We start from the raw sequence: 26,177 nt of genomic DNA, 5'->3' as shown, positions 1-26,177 counted from the left end.
CCCAGCTAATTTTTGTATTTTTTGTAGAGACAGGGTTTTTTGCCATGTTGCCCAGGCTGGTCTCGAACTCCTGGACTGAAGCAATTCGCCCACCTCAACCTCCCAAAGTGCTAGGATTACAGGTGTGAGCCACCACGCCCGGCCTTGAGAACCACAGTTCTAAATCCACTTTCTTGTAGTACAGAATTGCATCCAAAAAGATGAACACCTCTATTTAGACGCTCTGCTCTGCACTGGGAAACAACCATGAATAGGCCAGTATCCTGGCCCCCAGGAGTCCACAGTCTAGGGCCGTGAGCAGAAGATCCAAAATAATTTTTGAAATCATGATCCCAGTAGCATAATAGATGGATGCATGTCCAGAGGGCTGTGGGTGCATGGAGGAAGACACTCAAGACGTTTATCAGAGTATTGTGAGATGCTCCAAATGCAACCTCACCCATCGCTAGAAAGGACTTTGAATACTCCCAGTACCACACTCAGAACTGTGAGCAAACATCAAAGATACTGCTCCAAGATTCCCCGGGTAAAATTTCTAACATTTTCTAGGAAAAAGAAATTGAAACAGAGTCATCATACTGACATGACAGGCGTTATAACAGAGGGATTTGAACCCTAAACTGTGGTAGGATTTAGACTGCTCGGGTTTGAATAGCAACTGTACCTTGCATGAGCCAGGCAAGAGTCTTAGGTTGAGTTCCTCCAGACACAGGTCATGAGCCAAGGATTGGAAAGGAGGTGATTTACTGGGGAATGTGCTTCCAAGAAGAAAAGTGAAGGAGTAGGGAAGCAAGCCAGGGAAGGGGAAGAAGCCAGCTCAGGCTGATCCTTGGAGAGTCCTGGAGCATGGCTCACACTTCAACCTCTCCCTCCTTGAGGCCAACGATCTGGGTGCTTGTGTTCCCACACCAGTTCCTTCTGTCACTGGCAAGGGGGGAGAGGGACACAAACTCCCAGAGCCTTTCCACTCTCCCCCCAGTGAGGGGTAATGTGCAGAAGTTTCCAGAGAAAGCATTTGCAGCCAAGCCCACAGGGGTCTGAGCATGCAGAGCTGGAAAAGAGGACCCAGGGGGATCTGGGCAGGGCATACCTGGCAGTATAATAGGGATCATAAAGGGTCTACCTTATATAGTGTGGGGTTAAAATGATAAAATGAACATAAACACTTAACACACTGCCTGGCGCAGAGTAAGTGCTCACCAAGCGTCGACTATTACTACTAGGTTCTATGGATTTAGAGGACATGGGTATAAAGGTGGTGGAAATGTCGTGAACTAATCTTGTCCCACAGGGAAGAAAGCATGGCATATAGGGGAAACACTGAATAATTCACCCTAACTGAAGTTTAGGGGCCCAGAGGGGAGAAGCAAGGGAGGTGGTAGTCAGATGGTTAAAGCCAGATTTGAGAGGGAAATGACATTATTCATTGTTGATCAGATCTTAACTGAGACAGAAGAGATGTCATTAGAAGGCTCAGAGAAGGATCTAGAACCTGAGCTCCAAAGCAAAAACGATTTTTTTTTTTTAGACGGAGTCTTGCTCTGTCTGGCAGGCTGGAGTGCAGTGGCGCAATCTTGGCTCACTGCAGCCTCTGTCCCCTGGGTTCTAGCGATTCTCCTCCCTCAGCCTCCTAGGTAGCTGGGATTACAGGCGCACGCCACCATGCCCTGCTAATTTGTATTTTTAGTAGAGACGCAGTTTCGCCATGTTGGCCAGGCTGGTCTCGAACTCCTGACCTCGTGATCTGCCCGCCTCGGCCTCCCAAAGTGCTGGGATTACAGGTGTGAATCACTGCGCCCGGCCAACAAAAACAATTTTTTAAAACACACACACACACAAACAGAAGGAAAACGATGGAACAAGCAAAACCATTTCACATCCATATCAGCAAAAACCAATACAGGAGAAACACTGGTACATACAAAACATGAACACAGCTGCTTTCTCCACAAGCAAAGCAACCACACTCTCGAACCTGTGAATTTGAAAAGCTTGTTATATAAGAAAGAACACGTGCCCAGGCGTGGTGGCTCACTCCTGTAATCTCAGCACTTTGGGAGGCTGAAGCAGGCGGATCACGAGGTCAGGAGATCGAGACCATCCTGGCTAACGTGGTGAAACCCCGTCTCTACTAAAAATACAAAAAATTAGCCGGGCTTGGTGGCAGGCGCCTGTAGTCCCAGCTACTCGGGAGGCTGAGGCAGGAGAATGGCGTGAACTCGGGAGGTGGAGCTTGCAGTGAGCCAAGATCGTGCCACTGCACTCCAGCCTGGGCAACAGAGTGAGACCCCATCTCAAAAAAAAAAAAAAAAAAAGAACACATGCTATTTAAAACCCTCGCATTCTTATTGCCATTCCTCTCGTTTCTATCCATCTGAACTATTCCAATAACATTTTAGGTCAGTTAACCACACCTAGTTCCTTCCAGCTTTCTTTAAACAACAATTTTTTTCCTCTAAAAGCAAAATTAGAATATTGAATACAATGTTTTGCAATACAGGTTGCTCCTGTTACTACCAATGGCTAAGGTTATTTGAAGAAACTTTACAATAAAAAGAAAAAGGAAGGGGAGAGGAAGAAAAAAGACAGACAACAGCTAGCAAGTTGCTGCAGTCATTTAGGCAAGAGAGAATGGTGGCTTCAGGCAGGTTGTAGCATTGACAGAGGTGAGAGGCGGTCGGATCTTGAATATATTAGGAAGGGAGAGCCGACAAAAACTCTGGATGGATTAGATGTGGGTGTGAGAGAGGTTTGGGCTGGCGGCTATAAGAATGGAGTTGCTCCAACCGATACAGGGAGAACTACCAGGCGGAGTAGGTTTAGGAAAAAATCAGACATCTCGTTTTAGATGAGAAGAGTTTGAAAATATCCATGAATATCCAAGTGGAGTTATTAACCAGGCAGCTGGTTATACTAGCCTGCTCAAGAAAGAGGCGTGGGCTGGAGATCTGTGTTTCCAAATCATTAGACAGTAGGTGGTATTTAAAGTCCTAAGTTTGGATAGGATCACCAAAGGACTGTGTGTAGGTGTAGATGGAGAAGTCCCTGGGGCACCCCAGTTTTAAAGGCACAAAGCAAAGAAGAATGTATGCATCAGAAAGGGCTAACTCCTCTAACAAATGATGCCAAATGTTCAGCAACTTAGAGGTTGCAGTGAGCTGAGATCGCGCCATTGCACTCCAGCCTGGGCAATAAGAGAGAAACTCCATTTCAAAAAAAAAAAAAAAAAATTCAGCAGCTTAACATGATGAAAATATATCTTTCATTTAAAACAATAAATTAATTTTAAAAAACTCATGTTTTTTCTTGATGATAACTTTTTAGCCAGTTTTTTAGAACCCAGAACATAGAGATCAGCAAGAACAATGCCAACACAATTAGTTAAATGGAATCAAAGTATTGTTTTCGATCATTTTTTATTTTTTGCCCATTGTACTAGAAAGTACTACCTACCAGGTAATCAAAAAATTTTTGAAAACTGAATTGAATACTAAAAAATATCATGCTGCCTATACACCCATATTTAGAATTATTAAGAAAGAGAATAAGATTTTGAAGCTTTAGTAAGTAAAACAACAAAAGCCAGGCAAACAATCAACTCCCTAGAGGAAGTCAGGGCAGCCTTTCTCCAGCAGGCATGCACGCCATGAGAATCAGCTGGGCAGCTTTTAACGCAGACTCCCAGACCTCCTGAATCAGCAACCTTCAAGGAGCGCCCTGTGCATCTGTGAGGCTTAACCAGCTCTCCTGGGAAGGGTTATGATGTGGAACATTTGGGACCCACTGAATACAAGCCTTTCTTCTCAAAGTGTGGTCCAAAAACCAGCAGCACAGGGCATGCGCTGGGAACCTGTCAGAAATGCAGAATCTCAGGCCTCACTCCAGACTTGCTGCCTCGGATTTTTATTGTATTTTATTTTATTATTTTATTTTATGACAGGTTTTCACTCTGTTGCCCAGGCTGGAGTGCAGTGGTACAATCACAGCTCACTGCAGCCTCGAACTCCTGGGCTCAAGCGAGCCTTCTGCTTCAGCCTCCTGAGTAGCTGGGTCTACAGGAGTGCATCACCACACCTGACTTAAACAATTTTTTTTGTGGAGATAGGCATCTCCCTATGTTGCTCAGGCTGTTCTTGAACTTTTGGCCTAAGGGATCCCTCTGCCGTGGCCTCCCAAAGTGCTGGGATTACGGGCATGAGCCACCACACTCAGCCACCCATGGAGCTTTCTAAAAATGCTGATGCCTGGGCCCCACTGAGACATTAATTCTTTTTTTTCTTTTTTCTTTTTTTTTTTTTTTGAGACGGAGTTTCACTCTTGTTGCCCAGGCTGGAGTAAAGTGGTGCGACCTCGGCTCACTGCAATCTCCGCCTCCTGGGTTCAAGCGATTCTCCTGCCTCAGCCTCCCAAGAAGCTGGGACTACAGGTGCCTGCCAGCACGCCTGGCTAATTTTTTGTATTTTTAGTAGAGACGAGGTTTCACTATGTTGGCGAGGCTGCTGGTCTCGAACTCCTGACCTTGTTATCCGCCCACCTTGGCCGAGACATTAATTCTGAAAATAATTACACAATTTTCAAATAATTTCTCTCCTCTGATTTACATTTTACTTAGGTATACTATTTTACTTATTTATTTTGGATATCCAAATATCCCTAATATTTAATAATGATAAAGCTTTATTGGAAAACAAGATTTGGATCCAGGACCAAGATGGGACTTATTGCTTCTTTCCAAATCAAACTAACCACCATCCACAGGCAGAGCAACTATGGATTGCAAATATTCTTTCCTGGGCCAGGACCTGGCCTGGTGACAGAGTCAGGCAGTGAACGTGGCGTGGACAGATGGCCCCAGCAGAGAGAGCCACAGAGACCCAGTGATGGTAACGAGGGGGCTATGACCCATTCCAAACTGAACTTTCTGTTGATTAGGTCACTGAACCATCTAAACACCAGGGAGACATTTACCTTGCTTAGGAACAAGATCATGAGACTATGAGGTCTACACAACTCAGCTGTGCTTAAATTCACCATCAGTGGAATTTATTATTAACAAGTGTTTCCATTCATGATTCATGAATCTCCTTTTTCTTTGTACTCTGCTTCTCACATCTTCCTTTATTTTTGATTTGTGACTCTACTATTTCTTTTTCTTTTTTTAAGCAAAGAGTTGGAAGCCTTCTGTGCCACACAGAGACTAAATGGATAAAAATTCCTAAGTGCCAACTGTTTAAAGTAGCTTCCAACCCTTCCATTTAGAAAATGCTTTTATTTAGTCTGGATAAGAGCTCCACCCTGTGCTGGCCAGAAGGAAGGCAAGTATGATTTAAAAGCCTTTTCCAAAATCACAAATAGAGATTATTCTGCACTTTTAAAATATGCTCAGCTATGCAGTATATATGCAGGTTAATCTTATAATTCAGCCAGTGGTTATTAAGCAAATATAAATTGTTTGAGATCTTTGTGACACATCCTAAGCATTTCCTAAGAGATAGTGAAGAGAGGCATGCCAATTGGTTTTGAGTTAGCCCCAGTGGGTGTGGCCTTTTTGAATGGACAATCCAGCATCTACACTGTGCTTTTTAAAAGAGCTCTGTGTCGGCTGGGAGAAGTGGCTCACACCTGTAATCCCAGCATTTTGGGACTGATTTTCTATCTCCCAAGGAGATGACATTTGAAATGGATTTTAAATTCTGATTAGGTATTTAACAATTGAGAAAGTAGGAGGACATTGTTGGCACCAGAACAGCATGAAAAAGACATGAACATAGGGAGGCATGGCGGGGCATGGTGCATAGCAGACAGTGTGGAGCCCAGCATGGCTAGAGTACAAGACATAAGGGGCGGATAGAGGTGAAGGGCAGCGAAGACTAGAAAGTGGGTAGATCAGGGTTTTAAGTACTTTCAGGTAATCGAGGACCACTGAAGCCTTTCAGCAGGCTTGATGCAATCGGGCCTGTTTCCTTAAAGACAAAGAACTGACAAATGAGAGGAAGGATGGAAGCAAGAAATCCAGGAAGCCACAAGAGTGTTTGCAGAGAGCTGGGCCAACTCCAAGTGTATCTGCCCCTTGATAGGGGTCAGCTGGACATAGCCTGTGCCTCCCATTTTGGAGAAATAAGAGCTTAGGGTAGCCAGATCTTCTCACTTTTTGCAAAAACCTAAAACTGTGCATTCAATGGCAATTACCTACCCCAACACTGATTTTTAATGTTGCTTAAACATCTTTAAATCACCACACAGGACAAGCAAAACATCCTCAGTTAAATTTCTGTACAATTAGGAATACAGGAGGGATTTAAAATCCAAACGGGGCGGACGCGCTGGCTCATGCTTGTAATCCCAGCACTTTGGGAGGCCGAGGTGGGCGGATCACTTGAGGTCAGGAGTTCAAAACCAGCCTGGCCAACATGATGAAACCCCATCTCTACTAAAATACAAAAAAATTAGCCAGGCTCAGTGGCAGGCACCTGTAATCCCAGCTACTTGGGAGGCTGAGGCAGGAGAATTGCTTGAACCCAGGAGACAGAGGTTGCAGTGAGCTGAGATCACACCACTGGAATCCAGCCTGGGTGACAGAGCGAGACTCCATCTCAAAAAATAATAAATAAATAAAAGTTTTTAAAAATTAAATCTAGACAATAAGGTTTGGTAATTGATTCCTAGAGTCAGGCCAACCTGTGTTTGAATTCTTTTTTTCTCACTAACCAACCAGGAGGCCAGGGGCTAGTGAGACAGCCTCTCTGAGCCTTCTTACACAAGATGGTTGACATTGTTGCTATGAAAGATAAATAAGAAATGCATGTTAAGTATTTAGAACAGGACCTAGCGTATAATAAATACTCAATAGACTGGGTGCACTGGCTGATGCCTGTAATCTGAGCACTTTGGGAGGCAAGGTAGGAGTATTGTTTGAGACTGGGAGTTCAAGACCAACCTGGGCAACATAGCAAGACCTCACCTCTACAAAAATAAATAAATATATACATTTTTTAAGTGCTCACTATGTGTAAGTTTCTGTGGCTGTTGTTATATCTATTGTATTGTATTCTACATTGCATATTTTATTATTGTCTAGTTAATATATTATTATCCTTTTCATCAGTTAGAATTGAGTTTTTATTTAGATTCAAAGCACCACAAATAACCACTGCAATCTTAAAAACAACAATTCATATCCCTGGTTTTGATACCCATAGTTGTAAGAAAAGCAAGAGAAAACTGGCTGGGTAGAGCGGCTCACACCTGTAATCCTAGAACTTTGGGATGCCGAAGCAGGAGTATTGCTTGAGGGCAGGAGCTCAAGGCCAGCCTGGGCAACATGTTGAGACTCTATCTCTACAATCTTTAAAAAGTTAACTGGGCTGCCAGGCGTGGTGGCTCACGCCTGTAATCCCAGCACTTTGGGAGGACAAGGTGGGCAGATCAGGAGGTGGGCAGATCAGGAGGTCAGCAGATCAAGACCATCCTGGCTAAAACGGTGAAACCCAGTCTCTACTAAAAATACAAAAAATTAGCCAGGTGTGGTGGCGGGCGCCCGTAGTCCCAGCTACTCGGGAGGCTGAGGCAGGAGAATGGCGTGAATTCAGGAGGCGGAGCTTGCAGTGAGCCGAGATCACGCCACTGCACTCCAGCCTGGGCGACAGAGCGAGACTCCATCTCAAAAAAAAAAAAAAAAAAAGTTAACTGGGCATGGTGTTGAGTGCCTGTAATCCCACCTACTCAGGAGGCTGAGGCAGGAAGATCACTTGAGCACAGGGGGTGGAGGTTGCAGTAAACTATGATGAAACCACTGCACTCCAGTCTGGGTGACAGAGCCAGACCCTGTGAAAGGAAGGAAGGAAGGAAGGAAGGGAGGGAGGGAGGGAGGGAGGGACTTAGCTGTCATTATTCTTATCCTCCCTATGGAAAACAAGCCAGAAAATATGGACTGGAAATTCAGCGAGTCTTCTCCCAAGAATATTTGCTAATTGCATTTTCTAATGAGCCTCATTCTTTCTCTCACTTCTTTTCAAGTCTTGCAAGTTTTTAACTTAGAAATTTTTCAGGCTTAGAAACTTAGATGGCTCACGCCTGTAATCCCAGCACATTGGGAGGTCAAGGTGGGAGGATTGATTGAGCCCGGGTATTTGAGACAAACCTGGTCAACAAAGTGAGACCTCACTTCTAAAAAATAATTTTTAATTAATTAATTTAAATCAATTAATTAAATTTGTTAATTAAAATTTTCCGCCTTATATTTTCAAAAATAATGAAATTTTGTTAACATTTTCAATAGCCCAACCTAAATTTATAATTAAAGATAAAGTGGACTGTTTCAAGAAGTCTAAGTGAACAGAAATCTCCCTTGCTAAAGATAAGGGTTCAAAGCTTTACATTTAATCCTCAAAATAAATTAGATCCAATCTTGCTTTGAGAGCACCCAGCAGATGAGCAACAGCTGTTATGTTTGACATACATTTGACCTTCATTTCTGTCTTCTAGCAAAATAGGAAAGTAAGATTAGCTTATATGAGATCAGAATAGAAATAACTGAACTGAGATCACTGTTATAATGTGCTGGGCAGGACTCTTTCAGTTGCAAGTGACTAAAACTAACTCACACAAGCTTAAACAAAAAGAGGATGTATTGTTCCACATAATCAAAAGCCTTCAGGCACGGCTGGATGCAGGGGCTCAGGTGAGACCGTCAGGAGCTGGTCTCTGTAGCCCTCTCTTTCCTCCACTCTGCTTTCCTCTATGTTGGTTTTATTCTCAGGCAGGCTCTTTCCATATGGTGGCTGTGGTAGTTAATTTTAGATGTCAACTTGTCTGGGTTAAGAAACCCAAATAGCTGGGAAAACATTATTTCTGGTATATCTGTGAGGGTATTTCCAGAAGAAATTGGCTTTTAAATCAGTGGAGTAAGGAAGACCCATCCTCACCCAATGTGGGTGGGCACCATCTGATTAGTTAAGGGTCCAAACAGAACCAGAAGGCAGAGGAAAGCTGAATTTGCTCTCTCTTCTGCAACTGCGACACCATCTTCTCCTGCCCTTGGACATCAGAACTCCAGGTTCTCTGGCCTTTGGACTCCAGGATTTGCACCAGCAGTCCCTCAGTTTCTCTGGACTTTGGTCTCAGACCCAGAGTTACACCAATGGCTCTCTTGGTTCTCAGACCTTTGGACTTGGACTGAGCCATGCCACCAGCTTCCCTGGTTCTCTACCTTGCAGGTAGCCTGTCAGGGGACTCCTAAGCCTCCATAATCACAGGAGTCAATTCACATAATAAATCCTCTTTCATCTATCTGTCTATCTATCTCTCTATCCATCCATCCCATTGGCTCTGTTTCTCTGAAGAACCCTGACTAATTCAGTTGTCCTCAACTGTTTCAGCCTTAGAATACTCTAAATGGCTGAAGCAAACCCTAGAGTTGGGAGACAGAGTCAATGAGACTTAAGCCACATGGAATGAGAATGAGGAAGAGGTCACGTGTAGGTCAAACACAACAGCTGTTGCTTATCTTTTACTGGGTGTTCTCTAAGCAAAGTTGGATCTAAAGTATTTTGGGGATTAAATGCAAAGCATTGAACACTTATCTTTAGCAAGAGAGATTTCTGTTCATTTAGACTTCTTCTTGAAGCAGTCTACTTTATCTTCAATTATAAATTTAGGTTGGGCTATTGAAAATGTTCACAAAACTTCATTACTTTTGAAAATATAAGCTGGAAAAATTTCTTTAATTAACAAATTTGATTGATTGAAATTAATTAATTAATTTTATTTATATTTTTATTGAGATGAGGTCTGTTTTCTAAGGAAAAGAGGAGTACTTGAAGGTAGAATGGATTCCAAGAAGAAAAATCAAAACAAAACAAGTGCTCCACCAACATGGCACATGTATACATATGTAACAAACCTGCATGTTGTTCATGTGTACCCTAGAACTTAAAGTATAATAATAAGAAGAAGAAGAAGAAAGAAAAAAAAAAGTGCTCATCACCTGAGTATGCTCACTACAAAGTCCAGAGAAAATTGATAACTTGTTTCATGCCACAGCATGTAGCAGACACTCCTGCTAACAAACGGGCAAACTAGTCACTGGCTCCCTCATTCACTAGGAACACAGACACTGACAGTGGAGTCTACGAAGAGCATCTCCGATTTCCCAGTTAGCACCCTATCACATGCAGCTCTATGAAGTAGAACATGTTTCTTCTTCCTTGAAATTTAGACTGTTTTAAGCCAGGCATGGTGGCTCATGCCTGTAATCCCAGAACTTTGGGAGGCCGAGGCGGGTGGATCACCTGAGGTCAGGAGTTCAAGACCAGCCTGGCCAACATGGTGAAACCCTGTCTCTACCAAAAATACAAAAATCAGCTGGGCGTGGTGCTGGGTGCCTGTAGTCCCAGCTACTAGGAAGGCTGAGGCAGGAGAATTGCTTGAATCTGCGAGGCGGAGGTTGCAGTGAGCCAAGATTGTGCCATTGCACTCCAGCCTGGGTGGCCAGAGCAAAACTCCATCTCAAATAAATAAATAAATAAATAAATAAATAAATTTAGACTGTTTTAAAAAATATGACTGAAAAATTTCAGGTTAGATAAGCACTTCCTGTTGGTAAAGGTGAGTAGACCCTGGAATGGAATTATTGTGTAAAGTTTTAAGATTTTTCTATCATGAGCTATGTAGAAAATAGGGCCAATAAACTTACTGATCTCTTAAAGGCAAGCCTTAGAGTAATCTACAAATAAATAAATAGATTTAGACTGTTTAAAAAAAAGTGTACTGAAAAATTTCACGTTAGATAAGCACTTCCTGTTGGTAAAGGTAAGTAGACTCTGGAATGGAATTATTGTGTAAAGTTTTAAGATTTTTCTATCATGAGCTGTGTAGAAAATAGGGCCAATGAACTTACTGATCTCTTAAAGGCAAGCCTTAGAGTTATCTACAAATAATCCCATGCCTTTGAATGGCCAGGTCTCTTCAGGGTTCTCCAGAGAACTAGAGCCAGCAACATATGTGTATATAACAGGAGATTTGTAGTGAGGATTGGCTCATGTGATTATGAAGGCTGAGAAGTCCCACAATTTGCTGTTTGTAAACTGGAGAACCAGAAAACTGGTGATGCAATTCCACTGGAAGTCTGAAGTCCAAGTCTGAAGGCCTGAGAAACAGGAGAGCTAATGGTGTATGCTGCAGTTCAGACCCAAAGGCCTGAAAACCAACAGCACTGATGTCTGATAGCAGAGAAAGACAGATGTCCCAGCTCAAACAGAGTGAATTCACCCTCCTCTACTTTTTTGACCTATTTGGGCCCTAAAGGGATAAAATTATCCATAAAATGAAAAAATTACTGTATTGATGAACTTAATTTTCTTTACCAAGTCTACTGATTCAAATGTTAATCTCTTCCCAAAACACTTTCACAGACATACCCAGAAATGTTTTACCAGATATTTCAGCATCCTTTAGCCCAGTCAAGTTGATGCGTAAAATTAAGCAACCCACTACTATATACCTAATGTGGTCCTTCAATCTATTATCTCATTTTGAAAACCAGACTTTGAACTTCTGTAAAGTTCTGTACTGCTCTGAAATCAAGGCTTTGTAAAGCTCCCACTTTTAATGAGCAGTAGGATGATGCAGTGAGAAGTTAGATTTGGAATCACAAGCTTGGAAGCCAAGTCTCAAATGTGCTTCCTGTTATTTGCATGATTTTATGCAACTCTGAGCCTCAGTGTCCTTGTCTCTTAAACACCAAAAGAAATTCCTACCCTACTACCTTGCCAGAATTTTTTAAGGAGCAAATGCGATAATTGTTCAGGAAGCCAATATTTAAACTAGAAAGTGTTCTACTTTTTTGTAAGGTAGACACATGGAGCTACTCTATAATTAAATGACTACTTGCAGAGTCATTCAGTGTCAAGCCAGGTTCCTTCACTCTCCTCCAAGTGGGCAGTTATTAATATTTAAATATTTTTTTAAATGCTGATGGAAGCTAATTTAAGACAGCCTGCCTTTCTTTTAGAGAAATAAAACTATCTTTTCTTCTTTAATAAAGATATTTATGAATTCATGGACTTTAACTCCTTTTTTTGTAATAAATCTGTTTGCCTTTAGATTATGGAAGAATGTTATGAGATTTTAAAAGAAATCTGTATTTTTTTTTTTTTTGAGACAAAGTCTCACTTTATTGCCCAGGCTGGAGTGCAGTAGCGCAATCTCAGCTCACTGTAACCTCTGCCTTCCAGGTTCAAGCGATTCTCGTGCCTCAGCCTCCCCAGTAGCTGGGATTGCAGGTGTGTGCCACCACATTTGCTAATTTTTTTTTTTTTTTTTTGAGACAGAGTCTCACTCTGTCACCCAGCCTGGAGTGCAGTGGCGCAATCTCAGCTCACTGCAAGCTCCGCCTCCCGGGTTCACACCATTCTGCCTCAGCCTCCCAAGTAGCTGCCACCACACCCGTCTAATTTTCATACTTGCTAATTTTTAGTAGAGATGCTATTTTTAGTAGAGAGGCTGGTCTCGAACTCCTGACCTCAGGTGATCCACCCACCTTGGCCTCCCAAAGTGCTGGAATTACAGGCGTAAGCCACTGCACCCAGAGGAAATCTGTATGTTATTTCTGGCTGCCATTTTTTCCACGTTGAGTTTCCAAATTCTTTAATTGATATACGTCAGACTTTGGTGTCTGGTAAATTCTCTACAACTTGATTAGGAGCATTCTTCCTCTTCCCCTATTTCCTCTGTTGGCTCTCTCTGCAGGGACATCAATGTTGCATCCTATCACTCATCAGCCCGTCCCTCCAGGACACTCTAGCAAAGCAGTGCTTCTCAGTCTGCATGCACACTTGAACCGTGTGGGAAGCTTTTCAAAAAAATCCCAAAGTTTGGCCTCGCTCAGAAGTAGGACTTAGTCAGAGGTAGGGCACAGGCTTCCCGGTCTTTGTAGAGTCCCTCAGCTGATTCTAATGTGCAGTCAGAGCTGGAAACCATGGGGGCAATTTACCTTCTGAACAAAGTTTTTTTGTTTTTTGTTTTTTTTGAGATGGTGTTTCCCTCTTGTTGCCCAGGCTGGAGTGCAATGGCATGATCTCTGCACACTGTAACCTCTACCTCCCAGGTTCAAGTGATTCTTCTGTCTCAGCCTCCTGAATAGCTGCAATTACAGGTGCCCACCACTACACCCGGCTTATTTTTGGTATTTTTAGTAGAGATGGGATTTCACCATGTTGGCCAGGCTGGTCTCAAACTCCTGACTTTAGGTGATCCTCCCACCTCAGCCTCCCAAAGTGCTGGGATTACAGGCATAAGCCACCACACCCAGCCTAACAAACTTTTTAAATACAGTATCCACCATTGTGAACAAGGCAAATATTCTTTGATAATTCTATTTCTAGTTTTAATCTTTTTCTTTATGTCTTGGCTACTGCATTCTATTTGTAATGTTCTTGTGTTCTCAAAGTTAATATAAATATTAGTACAGAAAAGACCAAGATTCCTTCATAACAACAAAATTAATGTTCCCATCTGTTTTTATTGCTTATTTTATTTTTGCTAATACATGGAGTTCTTTGAATATCTGAACTTGTCCCTACTTTTTAAAATTATCTAGAACCTCTAACAGTGTTAAATATTAATTTTAGTGTTATTACAGATTCATGGTTGCGTTCTGTGGTACAACAGTCATAATATTTTTTTCTTTTTAGATGGAGTCTCACTGTGTCACCCAGGCTGGAATGCAATGGCGCCATCTCAGCTCACTGCAACCTCTGCCTCTGGGGTTCTAGCAATTCTCCTGCCTCAGCCTCCTGAGTAACTGGGAATACAGGTGCGCGCCATCATGCCTGGCTAATTTTTGTATTTTTAGGAGAGACGGGGTTTCACCATGTTGGCCAGGCTGGTCTCAAACTTCTGACCTCAGGTGATTCGCCCACCTTGGCTTCCCAAAGTGCTGGGATTACAGGAGTGTGCCACTATGCCCGGCCATAATAATTTTTATTAATATGATCCTCATTCTTTCATTCGTTGAGCATATACCATGTCAGAGACTTTGCTTTCCTCTGAGAAGACCAGGATGAATAAGACATGTGTCTAAGTGATGGCAGAGGCCTGGGAAAAACAGGCATGTAAATCAGTCAATTTAGAGCAATATAACAAGTGTTCCAAAAGAAATAAGTAAAAGTTCAATGACATCCCAGAGTCCCCTAGGTTTCAGGTTCGTCTGTAACTCTCCAGTCCAGACTTTTCACAGAACTTTAAACTCACTAGAGGAGGGGCCAAGAGCAACAGTGGTTAGGAGGCTGTTACAATAGCCCAGGCAAGATATGGTGATGCTCAGAGCAGGATTCAGGCTGTCGTTACTCACAGGGACAATTGCCACAGCTTCCTTCTTGGTTTCCCTACCTCCAATCTTCTCCCCTCAAATCCATCCTCCACATGCAGCCAGACTAACCTTTTTAAAAGCAAACCTGATCATGTTGATACCACCCCAACCCCTGCTTACAAGCATTTATGGCTCCCTGTGGTTCTCAGGGAACCATCCAACCTCCCTTTTTAGAAGGTCCCTACCTCCTCACTTGTCACCCTTTCTCTCTACCATACCCTCTTTGTCCTTCTCAGCATACCTGCCAATTTCCTTCTATTCAGGGCCTTTGCACATGCTCTCTGTACCCTTAGCTAACTCCTAACTCTTTCTTTGGCTCTCCACTTTTTCTAACTAGGCCATTTCCCCCATTTCACTCTGTTACAGCACCACATACTTTGCCTTCATAAAACTTACCATAAGTGAAATGTGGTGCCTTTCCTGAAGCTCTTTGATCACTATCTGTCTCCAATAGAGCGGAGACTGTGTATGCTTTTGTCTTGCAGCATAGCTATCTGCACTGAGCTCAGAACTGGGCCCACAGCACGTGTTCAAGAACTATGTCCTGATGAATGAATGAGGAAATGAGGAGGTCTTGGAGGTCCTCACAGAGGAACACGTGTACATCATCTGGATGTGCTCAGGGATCATCAGGAAGCATGGCATCAATGGAACACACGGTATAAGACAGGGATCAGGAGAACATGAAGCTAAACAGACAAGCTGGGACTAGCTCATGAAAAGCCTCACGAGTGTCTCTATTCTGCAGACAATAAGGAACTACCACATAATAGCAAAGGAGTGATACTATTACGAAGGTAAGTTGTAGAAATCTAAGTCTGGCAGCTTTGTGAAAGATGGGTTGGTGCAAGGAAGCCCTGAAGGCAGGGACTTGAGTTAGATGATGATTACATTTCAGGATAGTTTCCTATTTCCAACTGCACTAGCCACTCAATCTAGTGGCTTCTTCAGCACTAGGTGAATGTAGCAGGTATTTTTTTCCATTTATATACAATTTATTTTTTACAAGGTTTTTTTTTAGAATCGGGGTTTTTGTTTTATTATTATTATTAATTATTTCAATAGGTTTTGGGGGAACAGGTGATGTTTAGTTACGTGGATAAGTTCTTTAGTGGTGATTTCTAAGATTTTCGTGCACCCATCACCCAAGCAGTGCACACTGTACCCAATGTGTTGTCTTTTATCGTTCACCCCCCTCCCACACTTGCCCCTGAGTCCTCAAAGTCCATTGTATCATTCTTATGCCTTTACATCCTCATAGCTTAGCTCCCACTTATAAATGAGAATATATAACATTTGGTTTTCCATTCCTGAGTTACTTCACTTAGAATAATGATCTCCAATTCCATCCAGGTTGCTCCAAATGCCATTATTTCATTCCTTTTTATGGCTGAGTAGTATTCCACAGTGTGTGTGTGTGTGTGTGTGTGTGTGTGTGTGTGTGTGTGTGTGTATCTCCCATTTTCTTTATCCACTCATTGATTGATGGGCATTTGGACTGGTTCCATATTTTTGCAATTACAAACCGTGGTGCTGTAAACATGTGCATGCAAGTGTCTTTTTCGTATAATGACTTCTTTTTCTTTGGGTAGATACCCAGCAGTAGGATTGCTGAATCAAATGGTAGATCTACCTTTAGTTCTTTAAGGAATCTCCAAACTGTTTTCCACAGTGGTTGTACTAGTTTACATTCCCACCAGCAGTGTAAAAATGTTCCCTCTTCACCACATCCATGCCAACATCTGTTATTTTGTTATTTTTTTAACTATGGCCATTCTTGCAGGAGCATGGTGGTGTTGCATTGTGGTTTTGATTTGCATTTCCCTGATAATTAGTGATGATGAGCATTTTTCCTTATGTTTGTTGGCCATTTGTATATCTTCTCTTCAGAATTGTCTATTCATGTCCTTAGCTCACTTTTTGATGGGATTGTTTGTTTTTTTCTTTCTGATTTGTTTGAGTTCCTTGTAGATTCTGGATATTAGTCCTTTGTCAGATGCATAGCTTGCAAAGATTTTCTCCCACTCTGTGGGTTATCCGTTTACTCTGTTGATTATTTCTTTTGCTGTGCAGAAGCTTTTTAGTTTAAGTCCCATCTGTTTGTTTTTGTTGCATTTGCTTTTGGGTTCTTGGTCACGAAGTCTTTGCCTAAGCCAGTGTCTAGAAGGGTTTTTCTGATGTTATCTTCTAGAATTTCTATGGTTTCAGTTCTTAGATTTAAGTCTTTTTCCATCTTGAGTTGATTTTTGTATAAGGTGAGGGATGAGGATCTAGTTTCATTCTTCTACATGTGGCTTGCCAGCACCATTTGTTGAATAGGGTTTCCTTTCCCCACTTTATGTTTTTGTTTGCTTTGTCAAAGATCAGTTGGCTGCATTTGGCTTTATTTCTGGTTCTCTGTTCCATTGGTGTTTGTACCTATTTCTATGCCAGTATCATGCTGTTTTGGTGACTATAACCTTGGGTATAAGTTGAGTAATGTGATGCCTCCAGATTTGTTCTTTTTGCTTAGTCTTGCTTTGGCTATGTGGGCACTTTTTTTGGTTCCATATGAATTTAGGATTGTTTTTTCTAGTTCTATGAAGAATGATGATGGTATTTTAATGGGAAGTGCGTTGAATTTGTAGATAGCTTTTGGGAGTATGGTCATTTTCACAATATTGATTCTACCCATCCATAAGACTGGAATGTTTCCATTTTTTGTGTCATCCATGATTTCTTTCTGCAATGTTTTGTGGTTTTCCTTGCAGAGGTCTTTCACTTCCTTGGCTAGGTATATTCCTAGGTATTTTATTTGTTTATTTAATTTGCAGGTATTGTAAAAGGAGTTGAGTTATTGATTTGATTCTCAGCTTGGTTGCTGTTGGTGTATAGCAGAGCTACTAATTTGTGACATTGATTTTGTAGCCTGAAACTTTACTGAATTTATTTATTAAGTCTAGGAGCTTTCTGGTTGAGTCTTTAGGGTTTTCCAGGTATACAATCATATCATCTGCAAACAGCAACAGTTTGATTTCCTCTTTGCTGATTTGGATGCCCTTTATTTCTTTCTCTTGTCTGATTGCTCTGGCTAGAACTTCCAGTACTGTGTTGAACAGAAATAAGAAATGCTTTCAACTTTTCCCCATTCAGTATAATGTTGGTTGTGGGTTTGTCACAAACGGCTTTTATTACCTTAAGGTATGTCCCTTCTCTGCTGATCTTGCTGAGGGTTTTAATCATAAAGTGATACTGGATTTTGTTAAATTTTTTGTGTGTTTATTGACATGATCATGTGATTTTTGTTTTTAATTCTGTTTATGTAGTGTATCACATTTATTGACTTGCGTATGTTAAACCATCCCTGCACACCTGGTATGAAACCCACTTGATCAGGATGGATTATCTTTTTTATATGCTGTTGCATTCAGTTAGCTAGTATTTTTGTTGAGGATTTTTGCAACTACATTCATCAGGGATATGGGCTGTAGTTTTCTTTTCTCCTTATGTCATTTCCTGGTTTTGGTATTAGGGTAATACTGGCTTCATAGAATGATTTAGGGAGGATTCCCTCTTTCTCTATCTTTTGGAATAGTGTCAACAGGATTGGTACCAATTCTTCTTTGAATGTCTGATAGAAGTCAGCTGTGAATCCTTTTGGTCCTGAACATTTTTCTGTTGGCAATTTTTAAATTACCATTTTAATCTCACTGCTTGTTATTGGTCAGTTCAGGGTTTCTATTTCTTCCTGGTTTAATCTAGAAGTGTTGTATATTTCCAGGAATTTATCTGTCTTCTCTAGGTTCTCTAGTTTGTGAGTGTAAAGGTGTTCATAGTAGTCTTGAATGACCTTTTATATTTTTGTGGTATCAATTGTAATATCTCTCATTTTATTTCTAATTGAGCTTATTTGGATCTTTTCTTGGTTAATCTTGCTAATGGTCTATCAATGTTGTTTATCTTTTCAAATAATCAGTTTTTTGTTTCATTTATCTTTTGTATTTGTTTGTTTGTTTGTTTTAATTTCATTTAGTTCTGCTCTTACCTTTGTTATTTCTTTTTTGTGTGGGGAAGGGGCTTGAGATGGGGTCTCACTCTGTCGTCCAGGCTGGAGTGCAATGGCACGACCTCGGCTCACTGCAACCTCCACCTCCCAAGTTCAAGTGATTCTTGTGCCTCAGCCTCCCCAGTAGCTGGGATTATAGGTATGCACCACCACACCCAGCTAATTTTTTTTGTATTTTTAGTAGAGACAGGGTTTCACCATTTTGGCCAGGCTGGTCTTGAACTACTGATCTCAAGTGATCCACCCACTTTGGCCTCCCAAAGTGCTGGGATTACAGGTGTGAGCCACCACGGCTGGCCTGATCTTTGCTATTTGTTTTCTTCTGCTGAGTTTGGGTTTGGTTTGTTCTTGTTTCTCTAGTTCTTTGAGGTGTGACCTTAGATTGTCTATTTGTGCTCTTTCAGGCTTTTTGATTTAGGCATTTAATTCTATGAACTTTCCTCTTAGTACCACTTTTGCTGTACCCCAGAGGCTTTCATAGGTTGTGTCACTATTATCATTCAGTTCAAAGAATTTTTTAATTTCCTTCTTGATTTCATTGTTGAGCCAAAGATCATTCAAGAGTAGGTTATTTATTTTCCATGTATTTGCATGGTTTTGAGGATTCCTTTTGGAGTTAATTTCCAATTTTATTCCACTGTGATCTGAGAGAGTACTTGATATAATTTCAATTTTCTTAAATTTATTGAGACTTTTGTGGCCTATCATATAGTCTATCTTGGAGAATGTTCCATGTGCTGATGAATAGAATGTATATTCTGCAGTTGTTGGGTAGAATGTTCTATAAATATCCATTAAGTCCATTTCTTCTAGGGTATAGTTTAAGTCCATTGTTTCCTTGTTGGAAACAAGGGCTCAAGGGCTGCTGTTCAGATTCTTTCTAACTTGATGACATGTCTAGTGCTGTCAGTGGAGTATTGAAGTCTCCCACTATTATTATGTTGCTATCTGTTTCATTTCTTAGGTCTAGTAGTAACTGTTTTATAAATTTGGGAGCTCCAGTGTTAGGTGCATATATATATATGTGCATATATATATAAACTCATATATATATATCACATATAAACTCATATATCACATATAAACTCATATATATATATATATGAGTGTAATATTTTCCTGTTGGACTAGACTTTTTATCATTATATAATGTCCCTCTTTCTTTTTTAACTGTGTTGCTTTAAAGTCTGTTTTGTCTAAGAATAGCTACTCCTGCTTGCTTTTGGTGTCCATTTCCATGGAATATCTTTTTCCACCCCTTTACCATAAGTTTATCTGAGTCCTTACGTGTTAGGTGAGTCTCTGGAAGCCAGCAGATGTTTGGTTGGTGAATTCTTATTCATTCTGCCATTCTGTAGCTTTTAAGTGGAGTATTTAGGCCATTTACATTTGGCATTAGTATTGAGATGTGAGGTATCATTCTCTTCACCGTGCGAGTTGTTGCCTGAATACCTTATGTTTTTTTTTTAAATTATTTTATTGTTTTATAGGTCCTGTGAGATTTATGCTCTAAGAAGGTTCTATTTTGGTGTATTTCTTTTTTCTTTTTTTATTTTGTTATGGGGACTCGCTGTGTCACCCAGGCTGGAATGCAGTGGTGCACTCTCGGCTCACTGCAACTTCTGCCTCCCAGGTTCAAGCAATTCTCATGACTCAGCCTCCAGAGTATCTGGGACTACAGGTGTGTGCCACCACACCTGGCTAATTTTTTGTGGTTTTAGTAGAGACAGGGTTTCACTGTGTTAGCCAGGATGGTCTTGATCTCCTGAACTCGTGATCTGCCCACCTTGTTCTCCCAAACTGCTGGGATTACAGGCTTGAGCCACCACTCTCGGCCTATTTTGGTGTATTTTGAGGCTTTGCTTCAAGATTTAGCACTCCTTTTAGCGGTGCTTGTAGTGCTGGCTTGGTAGTGCAAATTCTCTCAGCATTTGTTTGACTGAAAAAGACTGTATCTTTTCTTTCTTTATGAAGCTTAGTTTTGCTAGATACAAAATTCTTGGCTGATAATTGTTTTGTTTAAGGAGGCTAAAGATAGGACCCCAATCCTTTCTAGGTTGCAAGGTGTCTGCTGAGAAATCTGCTATTAATCTGATAGATTTTCCTTTATACATTACCTGAAGCTTTTGCCTTATGGCTCTTAAGCTTCTTTCCTTCATCTTGATTTTAGATAACCTGATAACTATGTGCCTAGGGGATGATCTTTTTGAGATGAATTTCCCAGATGTTCTTTGAGCTTCTTGTATTTGGATGGCTAGATCTCTAGCAAGGCTGGAGAAGTTTTCCTCAATTATTCTCTCAAATGTTTTCCAGACTTTTAGATTTCTCTTCTTCCTCAGGAACACCAGTTATTCTTAGTTTTGGTCATTTAACATAATCCCAAACTTCTTGGAGACTTCGTTCATTTTTTTAATTTGTTTTTCTTTGTCTTTCTCAGATTGGGCTAATTCGAAAGGCTTGTCTTCAAGCTCTTAAGTTCTTTCTTCTACTTGTTCTATTCTATTGTTGAGACTTTCCAGTGTATTTTGCAATTCTCTAAGTGTGTCCTTCATCTCCAGGAGTTGTGATTGTTTCTTATTTATGCTATCTATTTCTCTGGAGATTTTTCCTTCCATACCCTGTAACATTTTAAAAATGTCTTTAAGTTGGTATTTACCTTTCTCTGGTGCCTCCTTGAGTAGCTTAATAATCGACCTTCTGAATTTTTTTGCTGGCCATTTAGAGATTTCTTCTTGGTTTGGATTGTGAACCTAGAAAACCTGAGACAGCTCTCAGTTAATTTAGAAAGTTTATTTTGCCAAGGTTGACGGACCGTGACACTGCCTCAGGGAGTTCTGATGACATGCCCAAGGTGGTCGGGGGCACAGCTTGGTTTTATCCATTTTAGGGAGACATAAGACAACAATCAATATATGTAAGAAGTACAATGGTTCTATCTAGAAAGGCGGGAAAACTTGAAGCAAAGACAGGAAGATTCAAAGCAGGGAGGGATCTTCCAGGTCACAGTTACGTGAAACACAAACAGTTGCATTCTTTTGAGTTTCTGATTAGCCTTTCCAAAGAAGGCAATCAGATATGCATCTATCTCAATGAGCAGAGGGATAACTTTGAATAGAATGGAAGGCAGATTTGCCCTAAGCAATTTCCAGCTAGTTTTTCCTAGTGATTTTGGGGCCCAAGATATTTTCCTTTCACAGGATCCATTGCTGGTGAGCTAGTGTGATCTTTTGGGGGTGTTAAAGTGCCTTGTTTTATCATTTTACCAGAATTGTTTTTCTGGTTCCTTCTCATTTGGGTAGACTATGTCAGAGGGAAGATCTGGGGCTCAAGGGCTGCTGTTCAGATTCTTTTGTCCCATAGGGTGCTCCCTTGCTGTGGGGCTCTCCCCTTTCCCCTTGGGATAGGACTTCCTGAGAACCAGACTGCAGTGATTGTTATTTCTTTTCTGGGTCTAGCCACCCAGTGGAGCTACTGGGCTCTGGGCTGGTACTGAGGAGGGTCTGCAGAGTCCTGTGATGTGCTCCATCTTCAGGTCTCTCAGCTGTGGATACCAGCACCTGCTCCAGTGGAGGTAGCAGAGGAGTGAAGCGGACTCTGTAGAAGTACTTGGTTGTAGTTTTGTTTAGCGTGCCGGTTTTCTCAAATGCTGGTTGTACCGACAGAAAAGCTATCATGTGGACAGACTTAGGACCTCTGGTCAGCCAGGATGTTACAGGCAGTGGAGTTAACCATTGTTTTCTCCTTTCTTGGGGCAGGGTTATTCTTTGATGAGTTGCTGTAACAGTTTGTGTTGGTTGGCCTCCAGCTAGGAGGTGGCGCTTTCAAGACAGCTTCAGCTGCAGTAGTATGGGGGGACGCAAGCTTGCCCTAGGGTCTCCTGGATGAGCGTTCAGGTTTCTCAGGTGATGGGCGGGGCCCTAGAACTTCCTTGAGTTGTACGTCTTTTGTTTTTGGCTACCAGGGCAGGTGGAGAAAGACCATCTATCTGGTGGGGGTAGAGTCAGGTGGGTCTGAGCTCAGACTCTCCTTGGGCGGGGCTTGCCTCAGCCCCCTTGGGGGAGGGGGTGTGGTTCTCAGGCCATTGGAGTAGGTTCCCAGTAGGACTATGGCTGCCTCTCATACAGGTCGCCAGGGAAGTTGCGGAAAACTGGCAGTGACAGGCCTCACCCAGCTCCCACGCAGACTGAAAGGCCAGTCTCACTCTCCCAGTGCTCCTCGACAGCACCGAGTTTGTATCTAGGTGAGTTTATTTGCCAGTGAGCAGGACTGGGAACTCCCTCCACCGCCACCATACAAGCCTAGCGCCTAATAAAGCAAGCAGGGCTTTCAGGCCCGCCCCTCCTCGCTGCGGCTTCTGTGCTCCTATCTGGACTTCCTGTTTGCCCCCGACCCCAGATTCTGCTCTGGAAAATTCATGCTTGAAATCATTATAAAGTTCAGCTGGAAGTTTCCTTCTCCCTGTGGGCTTTCACTAATTCCACTGGCAGCCCGCTCCCCACAAGGGCCCCTGTGAGATAAAGTCAGAAATGGGTTCTCTGAGCTTCCCTGGGGACCGGGAGTGCCTACAGGGCTCTTCCTGCTGCTGCTTCTACTTTTATATTTTGCTCAGCTCTCTAAATTCGCCTCAGCTCTAGGTAAGGTTAAATCCTTCTCCCATGATATGGATTTTCAGGCTCCCCAGTGAGGATGTGTGTTTGGAAAGAGACTTTCCCCCTCTCACACTCTGGGCACTCACAGTTTTTCAGCTGTGTCTTGGAGTTTGCAGCGGCAAACTCTTCTTTCAAAGGGTCTGTGAATTCTTTTGGTTTTCCTGGTATGTTCTTGCAGTAGTTCTTGGAGCAAAAGTTCACAATGTGAGTCTCCTCATGCTGCAAGTCAGTCCTGTCCCCCATCTGGCAGCTATTTTTATTATGCCTTCTCTTGCCATTCTTGAGAATGTCCAGTGATTGTCTTCCAAGGAAAAACTTTGTATGCTATATTTTCTACCATGCTATTTCATCATCAAATCCTAAATTATCTTTCTAGGTGTGATGAATGAGACAAAAATGCCTGGGATACTTTCCCATAACACTTTGAAGCATCAGCATCCGAAAAAGAAGCAGATGGCACACTCAATATAGATAAATTGAGGATATTTTAATAAAGGGTCTATTTATAATGGTGTAAGCCAGATTAGGGAAACTAGAAAAGAGAAAGTGTAGCACCCTGGAGCTAGCAGTGGGGGAAGCCATTACTTCCTCCCAACCCCCTAACCTAAGGCTCAAGGAAAAAGAGCAACTGTTGCAACCCAGAGAGCTTAGCCATCTAGGGAGGTCTTCTGAAAAGAGCAGTGGCCTTCAGAAGAAGGATGCAGCCAACCTGTGGAGACACAGCAATAGGGAAACAGGTGAATAAATATCCTGGCCTCACTCTTCTCCCACTCTCAGATCCCTTAATGGTATTCACCCTTGGCCAAACTCAAACCACGGGCAAACAAAGCAGTTGAGCCCCCCATAATCATGCTGTTCTTTGTTCTGTTAGATCTTGGAAAGAGTGACATCCCTACTCCATTCTAGCTTGTCACTTTTTAGGACTTTTTTTCTCAGCCACACAAGGATGACTCAAACACTCCTAAAGCGCAATGTTGTAGCGGGGAAGAATTTTTGATGGAAGTCTAGAAGTACTGAGTGTACAAGTACCTAAATGCTTACTTCACTCAAACAACCTCTGGACCAAAGCATCTCTCTTTCCTAGTTTAGAAACTAGTGATTAGCAAGTGATTAGTAATTGACATCCAGTTTAAAAATAAAAGTTGACTTGACTGATTTCATCATTGAAACTAGTGCTAAATCCTTTGGACTCGTTTAAATATTGGATTCATAACACAACAAACATTTATTCAAATTCTACTATGGCTCAGGGCCTCCATGCATGCTATGGCTTAAGGACACAGGCACATAAGACATCAAATAGCATATTTCTTCACTCAACAAGTGTTTCTTGAGAGCTTTCTATGTGCCAAGTACTATGTGAGATTTATAGTCTAGAGGGAGGGAGGCAGAACAGTAATAACGGTAAATGAGATAATTATAATGCAAGGTGATAGTATTTTAATAGTTATGTGAGTCTATAGAGTTATAAAGGCAAAAGAGAAAAACCCTCATGGCTTGTTATGCGATGAAGCTAATGCTGAACAAATACCACATATTCCTGAGTATGGTCTTCCTGAAGACCAAATTCTTCCTTTTTTTTTTTTTGTTAAGATGGAGTCTCGCTCTGTCGCCCAGGCTGGAGTGCAGTGACGCAATCTCGGCTCACTGCAAGCTCCGCCTCCCGGGTTCACGCCATTCTCCTGCCTCAGCCTCCCGAGTAGCTGGGACAGGCGCCCGCCACCAAGCCCGGCTAATTTTTTGTATTTTTAGTAGAGACGGGGTTTCATCGTGTTAGCCAGGATGGTCTCGATTTCCTGACCTCGTGATCCACCTGCCTTGGCCTCCCAAAGTGCTGAGATTACCCCAAATTCTTTATATACATAATTTTAGAAAATATTTAAAAATGAGTCCTTCTAGAACAACTGTATACTACTAATGCTTTGTATTTATACCACTCAAAAATGTTTGCTGGGCACAGCAGCATGGACCTCTGGTCCCAGCTTCTGAGGATGCAGAGGTGGGAGGATCTCTTGAGCTCAGGAGTTCAAGACTATAGCGCACTATAATTGTGTCTGTGAGTAGCCACTACACTCCAGGCTAGGCAACAGAGCAAGACCCTGCCCTTTCAAAATAAATTTTTAAATAAAAAAATTTTTTAATCTTCAGAAGGCATTGTAATGGTTAAATATCATTCATTCATTAACAAACAATTATTCAGCACTTATTATAAGCTAGCAATTTACCCCAAGTCATATGGTTCTGAAATAACAACCCAAGTCTGAACCCAGCCGGATTCCAAATCCACGCTAGTTCCTCCACAGTAGAGAGAAGAAGAGGAAAATATGTGAAGGAGAAAAATATTCCTATAAACGTGAGGAACTGAGCATTTTTGTGGAAGGGGAATGAAATCAGAATGTATCAAGTCAGGACAATAGAAGCCACTCTTTCAATCCAGGGGAATTTAATTCAGGAAATAGATTACAAAAGTGATAGAAGAGCTGAGATGCCAAACGGGGTGGTGACATAACCCGGAGATTAGCGACAGCAAGAATCAGCTAACATCCGTGGGCTGGAGGGACAGTAGGAAGAGATGCTATTCTCAGCCTAAAAGCTAGGATTGTCTGGCTGGAAATAGAACCATTATAGAGGCTCCCTTGCAGGGGTCTGGACCATGGAGGGAGGGCCTTTCAGAGGGAGTTAGAGCCTTGAAAGAGACTCTGCTGCTGTGGAAGACATCACAGGAAGCACAGAGAGGCGGGAGAAATACCCATCCACTCATGCCTGTCCCCAGCAGAATATACAAAACTCACGGAGCAAGGAAGCCTGCAGACTAAAGGTTCCCACAGTGCAGAACGGGGCAGGGTGAGGAATCACGCTGGGCAGTTGACAGGCTCAGAGCTTCCAGGAAATATTTATGTAATTTATGTAATGTAGTTTTATGTAACCACTTACCCTATCAGTACTATCCGTTTTTCAACACTCTAGGTCTTACTTCTTGGTCTTAAAGAAAACAGAGGGCCAGGTGCAGTTGCCCATGCCTGTAATCCCAGCAATTTGGGAGGTTGAGGCAGAGGGATGGCTTGAGCCCAGGAGCTTGAGACTAGCCTGAACAACATAGCAAGACCCTCTCTCT

The sequence above is a fragment of the Pan paniscus genome, chromosome 13 (assembly GCF_029289425.2).
Source record: "Pan paniscus chromosome 13, NHGRI_mPanPan1-v2.0_pri, whole genome shotgun sequence".
NCBI lineage: Eukaryota > Metazoa > Chordata > Mammalia > Primates > Hominidae > Pan > Pan paniscus.
The sequence above is the reverse complement of the archived record's forward strand: the minus strand, read 5'-3'. Positions refer to the sequence as shown.